This window comes from Heterodontus francisci, chromosome 15 (genome assembly GCF_036365525.1).
Source record: "Heterodontus francisci isolate sHetFra1 chromosome 15, sHetFra1.hap1, whole genome shotgun sequence".
NCBI lineage: Eukaryota > Metazoa > Chordata > Chondrichthyes > Heterodontiformes > Heterodontidae > Heterodontus > Heterodontus francisci.
This window is the reverse complement of record NC_090385.1, coordinates 84,142,149-84,150,961: the sequence shown is the minus strand read 5'-3', so window position 1 is coordinate 84,150,961 and position 8,813 is coordinate 84,142,149. Positions and strand designations below refer to the sequence as shown.

At 43.5% G+C, this 8,813-nt stretch overlaps 1 long non-coding RNA gene across 4 annotated transcripts in view; it reads left to right on the top strand.

The window, feature by feature from the left end:
- The first annotated feature begins 739 nt into the window (after nt 1–739).
- The window catches only part of LOC137377760 (uncharacterized), a 90,160-nt gene continuing 82,086 nt past the window's right edge, over nt 740–8,813 (top strand). For 3 of the 4 annotated variants that reach the window (XR_010976480.1, XR_010976483.1, XR_010976482.1), the window contains exon 1: nt 742–1,160. This is a non-coding gene — a long non-coding RNA (uncharacterized lncRNA). Of the gene's footprint in view, nt 1,161–8,813 lie in introns of all 4 variants that reach the window. The other variant, XR_010976481.1, reaches the window with a different exon arrangement.

The following is an 8,813-nucleotide window of genomic DNA, read 5'->3' as shown; positions in this document are numbered from 1 at the left end:
GCTGCTGCAGCTAGTGAGGCATGAAAAGGAAGCGTAGTGTCATGGCAATGGCAGATGGCTCAGGGAAAGCAGAAAGTTTCAGGCTATTGTGATTTTATTTATTTTTCTATGAGAAGAACCACCTGCCTAATCGGTAAATGGTTTGAAAATGTGTTATGAATAGGCAAGGCAAGCAAACACAATTTTTTTTGAAGAGGGAAGGAGCTAGATGCAGCTGAAACTGTACCCAAGTGCTTGAGCCTAAAGCAGCTGAGGCACTACTTACTGAGGCCTGATTAATGTTTTCCCAACAATTGCTCCCATGTGGTACAGTCCAAAGGGTGCCTGAAATGTTTGTTAATAATGTGCCAACTATATTTGACGTTTAACTAGGGAAAGTTATAATATTCAATCTGATGTACACTTCCATCAAATTAAAATCTTAAAGCTATTTATTCTGTTTCTCTCCTGAAGCAGTGTGCTGTGGAGTATGTTGGGTGCTGCTATCTGATCTGTTGTTTATAACAGTATTTAGATAGAAGCTCTGCAGTCGCTGTGAAAGAGAATCAGCTTGTATGATAGCGTCACATCATTATTCTGTACTGTGTTTTTTATGACTGTCAAACATTAACATGAAGTCTTTCAACGACATGGTTATAATTTAACAAAAAGAAAAGCAACAAAGGCTTCTGTGTGTAATGAGTGGGTCGTGTAATATATCACATCATGCACTGTAAAGCCAATTAAAATGGCATTGTTTGTGTTTTCTCTGTTGTGGTAATTATTGTCTCTTGATACCAAACTCTGTCTCTAAATGGCTGCATTATTTATTTCTTACTATAAGAAGCAGAACTACAGTCTGTAAAAAATAGGAGATAGTGAGAAAGGAAATTAATCTGGTGTCTGGGCTGGGACTCACTGCAACACACCTCAGGTGAGGTGGCTGAATAAATTAAAATACAAAATCGAAAAGCCAGTCAGAAATTCAGAAATGAGTGTTTGATACCAGATTTTCCAGGAGAGTTGCATTTAGCCTTGTTCTAGAATAGCATTGGTGGAGAATATGAATATAGGTTCTCAATGCCTTTCTCAGTGAGATCAGAAAACACCAGAATATTTCATTTATGGTATTGAACCCTATGGAGCTTGCAAGGGAATAAGGTGCACTGGACGAGAAAAAGGTAAGAAACATAAGCATAATCATTTACAATTGTGGCAAGAGAGAATCATAAGATAATAATTAGAATTATCAATTAAATTTGTTTTTCTTGTTACTTAAGTCTTCTCCCTCTCCCTTGTGACAGTCCAATATACTATAATGTATATCGTTTATGGGTCTCTCTGTAATAGAGAACCCATATTAAGCATTTTGTAATTGGTGTGTATGTGCCTGGCGTCCACTTGGTACTTTGTCACAAATAACATTGTGGACAATTCGTGCCATCTGTCATGCTTACGAGAAATGTGACAATGAAAAAATACAGGCACAAACAGAAGAGTTATCAAAATTGGCTTTACCTTTTCAAAAAATAGTCCATATGAAAGTAGTAGCAAGAAGCTATTTTTGGTATTCAAAGGTAGATAGAGATATTGGTGAAAAGTTATGAAGTGTGTCATAGAATGAGAAATGATCCAACCAAAGTTCCTTTTATTCCGTAGTCAAACACAAGAAAACCATGGGAACGAGTACATGTCGATTTATTTAAAGTGGAAGGGAAAGAGTATTTTGTTTTGGTTGATAGCTATAGCAAGTGGATAAATGTTGAGTTTATTCCCAATATCACTTGTGCCGAAACTACTGAGAGTTTGAGAAGTTGGTTTGTAACTTATTGGTTGCAGGAGGTGTTGGTGTCAGGCAATGATCCACAGTTTACATCAGAAGAGTTTGAAATATTTCTGAGTAAGAATGGAGTCAAACACACTCTGATACCACCATATCACCCAGCGTCAAATGGTGCTGCAGAAAGAAATGGAAATATTGTGAAGATGTCTTTGCAGAAGTATTTGCTAGGTGGCAAGCTAGGCAGTAATTTCCATGTTTCTCTTCAACACAGGCGAAACAATTTTCTGTTCTCTTACAGAATAACCCCATAGTCTACAACAGGTTGTTCACCTTATGTGTTAGGACAAAATTTAGTTTGCTTAAACCAGACATCAATAGCAAGGTAAGAGAAAAGCATGACAGAGTGAAGATGAGTCATGATATCTGAGGCATGAAACTTATAGAGTTCAGTGCAGGTCAGAAGGTAATGCTGAAAAACCACTGAGGTGATAAAGAGAAGTATGTGCTTGGTGTTGTTGTAAAAAGACTAGGTGTATTCACATAACTAGTGAGGGTTGGAGAGAGACTCCATCAGTTTCATGTAGATCATTTGCTTGAAAGAGAAAATTTGACAAAGGGAAAGCAGGAGGAAAATGCAATTCACAAAGAAACTGAAAGTTTGTCAGTATTACAGAATTCACTGGTAGAGCAAAGTGAGTCAGGGTCTTTGATTAAGACTAATCAATCAATTAAACAGTCCCAAGCATTAAGTGGAGTTGGTAGTCAAAGTTAAAGTTCAGCGTCGACACAGTCTGAAATGTTGGAGAGCAGAGTCAAGCGAAAGAAAATGGAAGAAGATACCCAGACAAAGAGGAAGAAGCCAGATAGGTTAGTTGAAAGTAGGTAGGAAGGAAGAAGAAACAAGTTGTTCCTTCCATTATTTTTTTGTCAATGATGATATTTTTGTTAAAGACATACTGGTGTTAAGGAAGAACACCTTTTTCCATGTAAATTATCCTGCAAGTATTGACTATATGTGTTTTAGTTGTGATTACAGTAACGAGAGTGCAACCCAACCTGTTAAATTTCAGGGTCTTGTTGTATTCTGGGAATTTATCTACACTTACTGTCCAAGTTTTTTTAAGTGGGAAGGGAGTGTGGTACATTGCAATATCTTTTGTATACTGCCTCTCTGCTGCGCTCTCTGTTGGGAGGTGTAAATAAAGCATTCCAACATGGTTGCTCCCAGTTAAGACCTCATGTTAACTGAATACACAACAATATTGTTTGCTTACCCTGGGACCTGGGTTCCAATTGGATAGCATTATGGTCTCCCACTTCGAAATGGTAATACAGATCCTATGAGAAACAAACCTGGACAATCTCAATCCAGCTTTTAGCGAACAGAAGTGAAGTACATTAGTCAACGTTAATGTTGTTAATTAACACTAAATTCATAGCTCAGTCACAAAAGCAGGTCTGGGAAATGGAAAAAAAATCATCCCAGTGCAGGAGAAAGGGCTTGTCCTCAGGCTCAATTTAAAATAGTTGTGGGGAAAGATTTGAAGAAACCTTTCTCTGTATGTGGCCAGGCTAGATTTGAGCAAAAGGAGCAAAACTGTCCCATTTCCCAGCACTGACTTCCCTCACCTGGATGACCACAAGAAGGGTAACTAACTCAATATGTAACTATCCTGAATTGTTCCTAATTTAAATAATAGTGATTTGGCTCAGCCGACATCTTAAGTGAAGTTCCACATTTACTGTTGCGTGACTGGCTGCCCAAGTATTTCAGTTCTACATAAAAAGTCCTCAAGACAATGTTCATGCCAGTTAATGAGTGGGAACCAATCACTTGCCCCAGTTACTAGGATCTAGCTGGACAATGAGAATGCCCAGTTGCAATTCTGAGCTCAGGAAATCTTTTCTGCACAGAAGTGACTGCAGTTTGTGACATTCTCTGAGGAAAGATATTGGGAAACATTTTCACCAAACCTGCCCACCGGCAGCTGGCGGAAATAGGTGTAAGGCTGTTTTGTCACCCCATCTGATTTTATTCTTCATTAAAGTTAGTGGGGAGTAATACTTGTCAGGGTGTAAACCCACTGTTGCATCATATTCCATGGGGTTCACATCCGGTAAATTAGGTTAAGATTATCCATTGAGTTACATTATGTTCATTGTGTTGTTCAGTCATTGATCATTTCAATAAGTCCACTAAATTATTGTCAGGAAATGTCCTGAGCAGGGGCTGTGCTTCTGTGGCTCAGGAAGTTCTGAGGAATACTGACAGCTTAAGTAACATAATATTATGGCAGCCTGGCCATAAATATCAACAAAGTGTCAGTAAAAATAATTTTCAATGCATATAAGGCATGGGGAGGTGGTGACGTAGTGGTAATGTCACAGGACTAGTAATCCAGACGCCCAGGCTAATGCTCTGGGGACATGAGTTCAAATCCCACCATAGCAGACGGTGAAATTTGAATTCAACTAATAAATCTGGAATTAAAGCAAGTCTAATGGTGACCAAGAAATCATTGTCGATTGTCAATTGTAAAAACCCATCTGGTTCACTAATGTCCTTTAGGGAAGGAAATCTGCCATCCTTATCTGGTCTGGCTTACATGTGACTCTGGACCCACAGCAATGTGGTTGACTCTTAAGTGCCCTCTGAAATGGCCCAGCAAGCCACTTAGTTGTACTAAACTGCTACAAGGTGTAAGAAAAGGAATGAAACTGGACAGGCCACCCGGCATCGACCTAGGCACCGGAACGACAATAGCAAACCCAGCCCTGTCGACCCTGCAAAGTCCTGCTTACTAACATCTGGGCCAAAACTGGAAGAGCTAGACTAGTCAAGCCTGACATAATCATACTCACAGAATCATACCTTACAGACAATGTCCCTGACACCACCATCACTGGGTAAGTCAAAGAGTGATACAGCACTGAAACAGGCCCTTCGGCCCACCGAGACTGTGCCGACCAACAACCACCCATTTATACTAATCCTACATTAATCCCATATTCCCTACCACATACCCACCATTCTCCTACCACCTACTTACACTAGGAGCAATTTACAAGGGCCAATTTGCCTATCAACCTGCAAGTCTTTGGCTGTGGGAGGAAACCAGAGCACCCGACGGAAACCCACGCGGTCACTGGGAGAACTTGCAAACTCCACACAGGCAGTACCCAGAACTGAACCTGGGTCACTGGAGCTGTGAGGCTGCGGTGCTAACCACTGCAACACTGTGCCACCCTTAAGTCCTGTCCCACTGGCAAGATAGACTCACCAGAGGTAGTGGCACAGTGGTATACAGTTGGGAGGGTGTTTCCCTGGGAATCCTCAACATTGACTCCGGACCCCATGAAGTCTCATGGCATCAGGTCAAACATGGGTAAGAAAACCTCCTGCTGATTACCACCAACCACACCCCCCTCTGCTGATGAATCAGTTCTTCTCCATGTTGAACACCAACTGGAAGAAGCACTAAGGGTAGCAAGGGAATAGCATATACTCTAGGTAGGGGATTTCAATTTCCATCACCAAGAGTGGCTCGGTATCACCACTACTAATCGAGCTGGCCGAGTCATAAAGGATATAGCTGCCAGACTGGCTCTGCCAATCTGTTGCAGATGCATCTATCCATGCAGTATTGATAGGAAAGACTGCCACACATTGGGGAGGGGAAGTTCCATCTTCACATTGAGGATACCCTCCATCGTGTTATGTGGCACTACCACTGTGCTAAATGGGACAGATTTCAAACAGATCTCGCAACGCAAAACTGGGCATCCATGAGCCATTGTGGGCCATCAGCAGCAGCAGAATTGTATTCAACCATAATCTGTCACCTCATGGCCCAGCCTATCCCCCACTCTACCACTACCATCAAGCCAGGGGACCAACCCTGGTTCAATGAAGAGTACAGGAGAGCATGCTAAGAGCAACACCAGGCATATCTCAAAATGAGGTGTCAAGCTGATGAAGCTACAACCCAGGACTACTTGCATTCCAAACAGCGGAAGCAGCATGTGATAGACAGGGCTAAGCGATCACACAACTAATGGATCAGATCCAAGCTCTGCAGTCTTGCCATCCAGTCGTGAATGGTGGTGGACAATTAAACAACTAACAGGAGGAGGAGGCTCTACAAATATCTCCATCCTCAATGATGGGGGAGCCCAGCATATGAGTGCAAACGACAAGGCTGAAGCATTTGCATCAGCCAGAAGTGCCGAGTGGATGATCCATCTCGGCCTCCTCCTGAGGTCCCCAGCATCACAGATGTCAGTTTACAGCCAATCCGATTCACACCACGTGATATCAAGAAACTGCTGAAGGCACTGAATACTGCAAAGGCTATAGGCCCTGACAATATTTCGGCAATAGTACTGAAGACCTGTGCTCCAGAATTAGCTGCGCCCTTAGCCAAGCCATTCCAGTACAGCTACAACTCTGGCATCTATCAGCAATGCAGAAAATTGCCCCCAAGTATCTCCTGAACACAAAAAGCAGGACAAATCCAACCTGGCCAATAACCATCCTATCAGTCTAGTCTCGATCATCAGCACAGTGATGGAAGGGGTCGTCGACAGTGCTATGAAGCACCACTTGCTCAGCAATAACCTGCTCACTGACGCTCAGTTTGGGTTCCGTCAGGGCCACTCAGCCCCTGACCTCATTACAGCCTTTGTCCAAATGTGGGCAAAAGAGCTGAACTCAAGAAACATAGAAACATAGAAAAATAGGAGCAGGAGTAGGCCATTTGGTCATTTGGGCCTGCTCCGCCATTCAAAAAAGATCATGGCTGATTGTCTAACTCACTACCCTGTTCCCGCTTTCTCCCTATATCCCTTGATCCCTTTGGCATTAAGAAATATATCTATCTCCTTCTTGAATATATTTAATGACTTGGCCTCCACTGCCTTCTGCGGTAGAGAATTCCACAGGTTCACCACCCTCTGAGTGAAGAAATTTCTCCTTCCAAAATTCTACAGACTCTGGAGCAGTTCTTACAGATTGAAGGGTGGCAAATGTAACCCCACTATTTAAAAAAGGAGGGAGAGAAAAAACAGGGAACTACAGACCAGTGAGCCTTACATCAGAAGTGGGGAAAATGCTAGAGTCTATTATAAAGGATGTGATAGCAGAACACCTGGAAAGCATAATCCTGAGATTACTACCTTTGAGGTGCTACTTTTTAATTTACATCCTAACTCACTATATTCAGCTTGGAGGATCTCATCCCTTTTTTTTACCTATGTCATTGGTACCGATATGTACCATGACAAATGGCTGCTCGTCCTCCCCCCTCAGGATGCCCAGCAGCCACTCAGAGACCTCCTTAACCAAGCACCAGGGAGGCAACATACCATCCTGCAGTCTCTTTTGCAGCCGCAGAAATGCCTGTCTGTTCCCCTTACGATTGAATCCCCTATCACTATAGCCCTGCCACTCTTCTTCCTCCCATCCTGTGCAGCAGAGCCACCTATGGTGCCATGAACTTGGCTCTTGAAGCTTTCCTCTGAGTCATCTCCCCCAACAATATCCAAAGCAATATATCAGTTAGAGAGGGGGATGGCCACAGTGGATTACCTGCACTACCTGCCTTCCTCTACTCTGCCTGGTGGTCACCCATTCCCTTTCTGCCTTTGCAACGTTTGCCTGTGATGTGACCACCTCACTAAATGTGCTATCTACGATGATCTCAGCATCGCGGATGCTCCACAGTGAATCCACCTGCAGCTCCGTAACGTGGGTAGCCAGTAGCTGCAGACGGATACACTTCCTGCACACATGGTCGTCAGGCACACTGGAAGCGTCCCTGATTTCCCACATATTACAGGAGGAGCATATCACGGGTGCAAGAGGTGAGGTGAGAGTGACTGCCCTTGATATCAAGGCAGCTTTTGACCGAGTATGGCATCAAGGAGCCCAAGCAAAACTGGAGTTAATGGGAATCAGGGGAAAAATCTCCACTGGTTGGAGTCCTACCTAGCACAAAGGAAGATGGTTGTGGTTGTTGGAGGTCAATCATCTCAGCTCCAGGACATCACTGTGGGAATTGCTCAGGGTAATGTTCTAGGCCCAACCATATTCAGCTGCTTCATCAATGACCTTCTCTCCATCATAAGGTCAGAGGTGGGGATGTTCACTTGCCTGGATGTGGGACTTCAATGTCCATCACCAAGAGTGGCTCGGTAGTGGCTCCAACAACACTCAAGAAGGTCGACACAATCCAAGACAAAGCAGCCCACTTGATTGGCACCCCATGCACCACCTTCAATATTCAGTCCTTCATTGCCGACGCACATTGGCAGTAGTGTGTACCATCTACAAGATGCATTGCAGAAACTCACTGAGGCTCCTTCGACAGCAATTTCCAAACCCGCAACCTCTACCATCTGAAAGGACAAGGGCAGCAGATGCATGGGAACACCACCACCTGTAGGTGCTCCTCCAAGCCGCACACCATCCTGACTTGGAACTATATCGCCGTTCCTTCATTGTCGCTGGATCAAAATCCTGGAACTCCCTTCCTAACAGCACTGTGGTTGTACCTACACCCCAAGGACTGCAGCAATTCAAGAAGGAAGCTCACCACAGGCAATTAGGGAAGGGCCATAAATGCTGGCCCGTGAATGAATTTTTAAAAAAGAACTGAGCTGCAGTCAGGTCAAAATATGCCTGTAGACTGACACTCAGCCCATGCCTACAATAGAAAAGTGATAGCCTAATCCTGCCAAGTCAGCTAATTAACATGTTAACAAGAATATCTAGGCAGAGGGGCTGTCTCAGAAACTTTATAAATCTTTCTCCCCAGAGGATTAGGAGTTCAGTGCTGAGTACACTGAGGTCTACTCACCCAACGCTACAAACTGTGCACACTGCTGGCAAAAGACCACGCACCATTGTGAAATCAGCCCCGTTATTCTAGTGACTTCCTAAACTTTCACCGTGGTGTGAAGACTCCATGTAAAAGCCAGTCACTTGCTGGCGGAGTTTGTATTCTCCCTGCAACAACATGAGAGAATAACAGTTGAGCACACCCATCGAAAC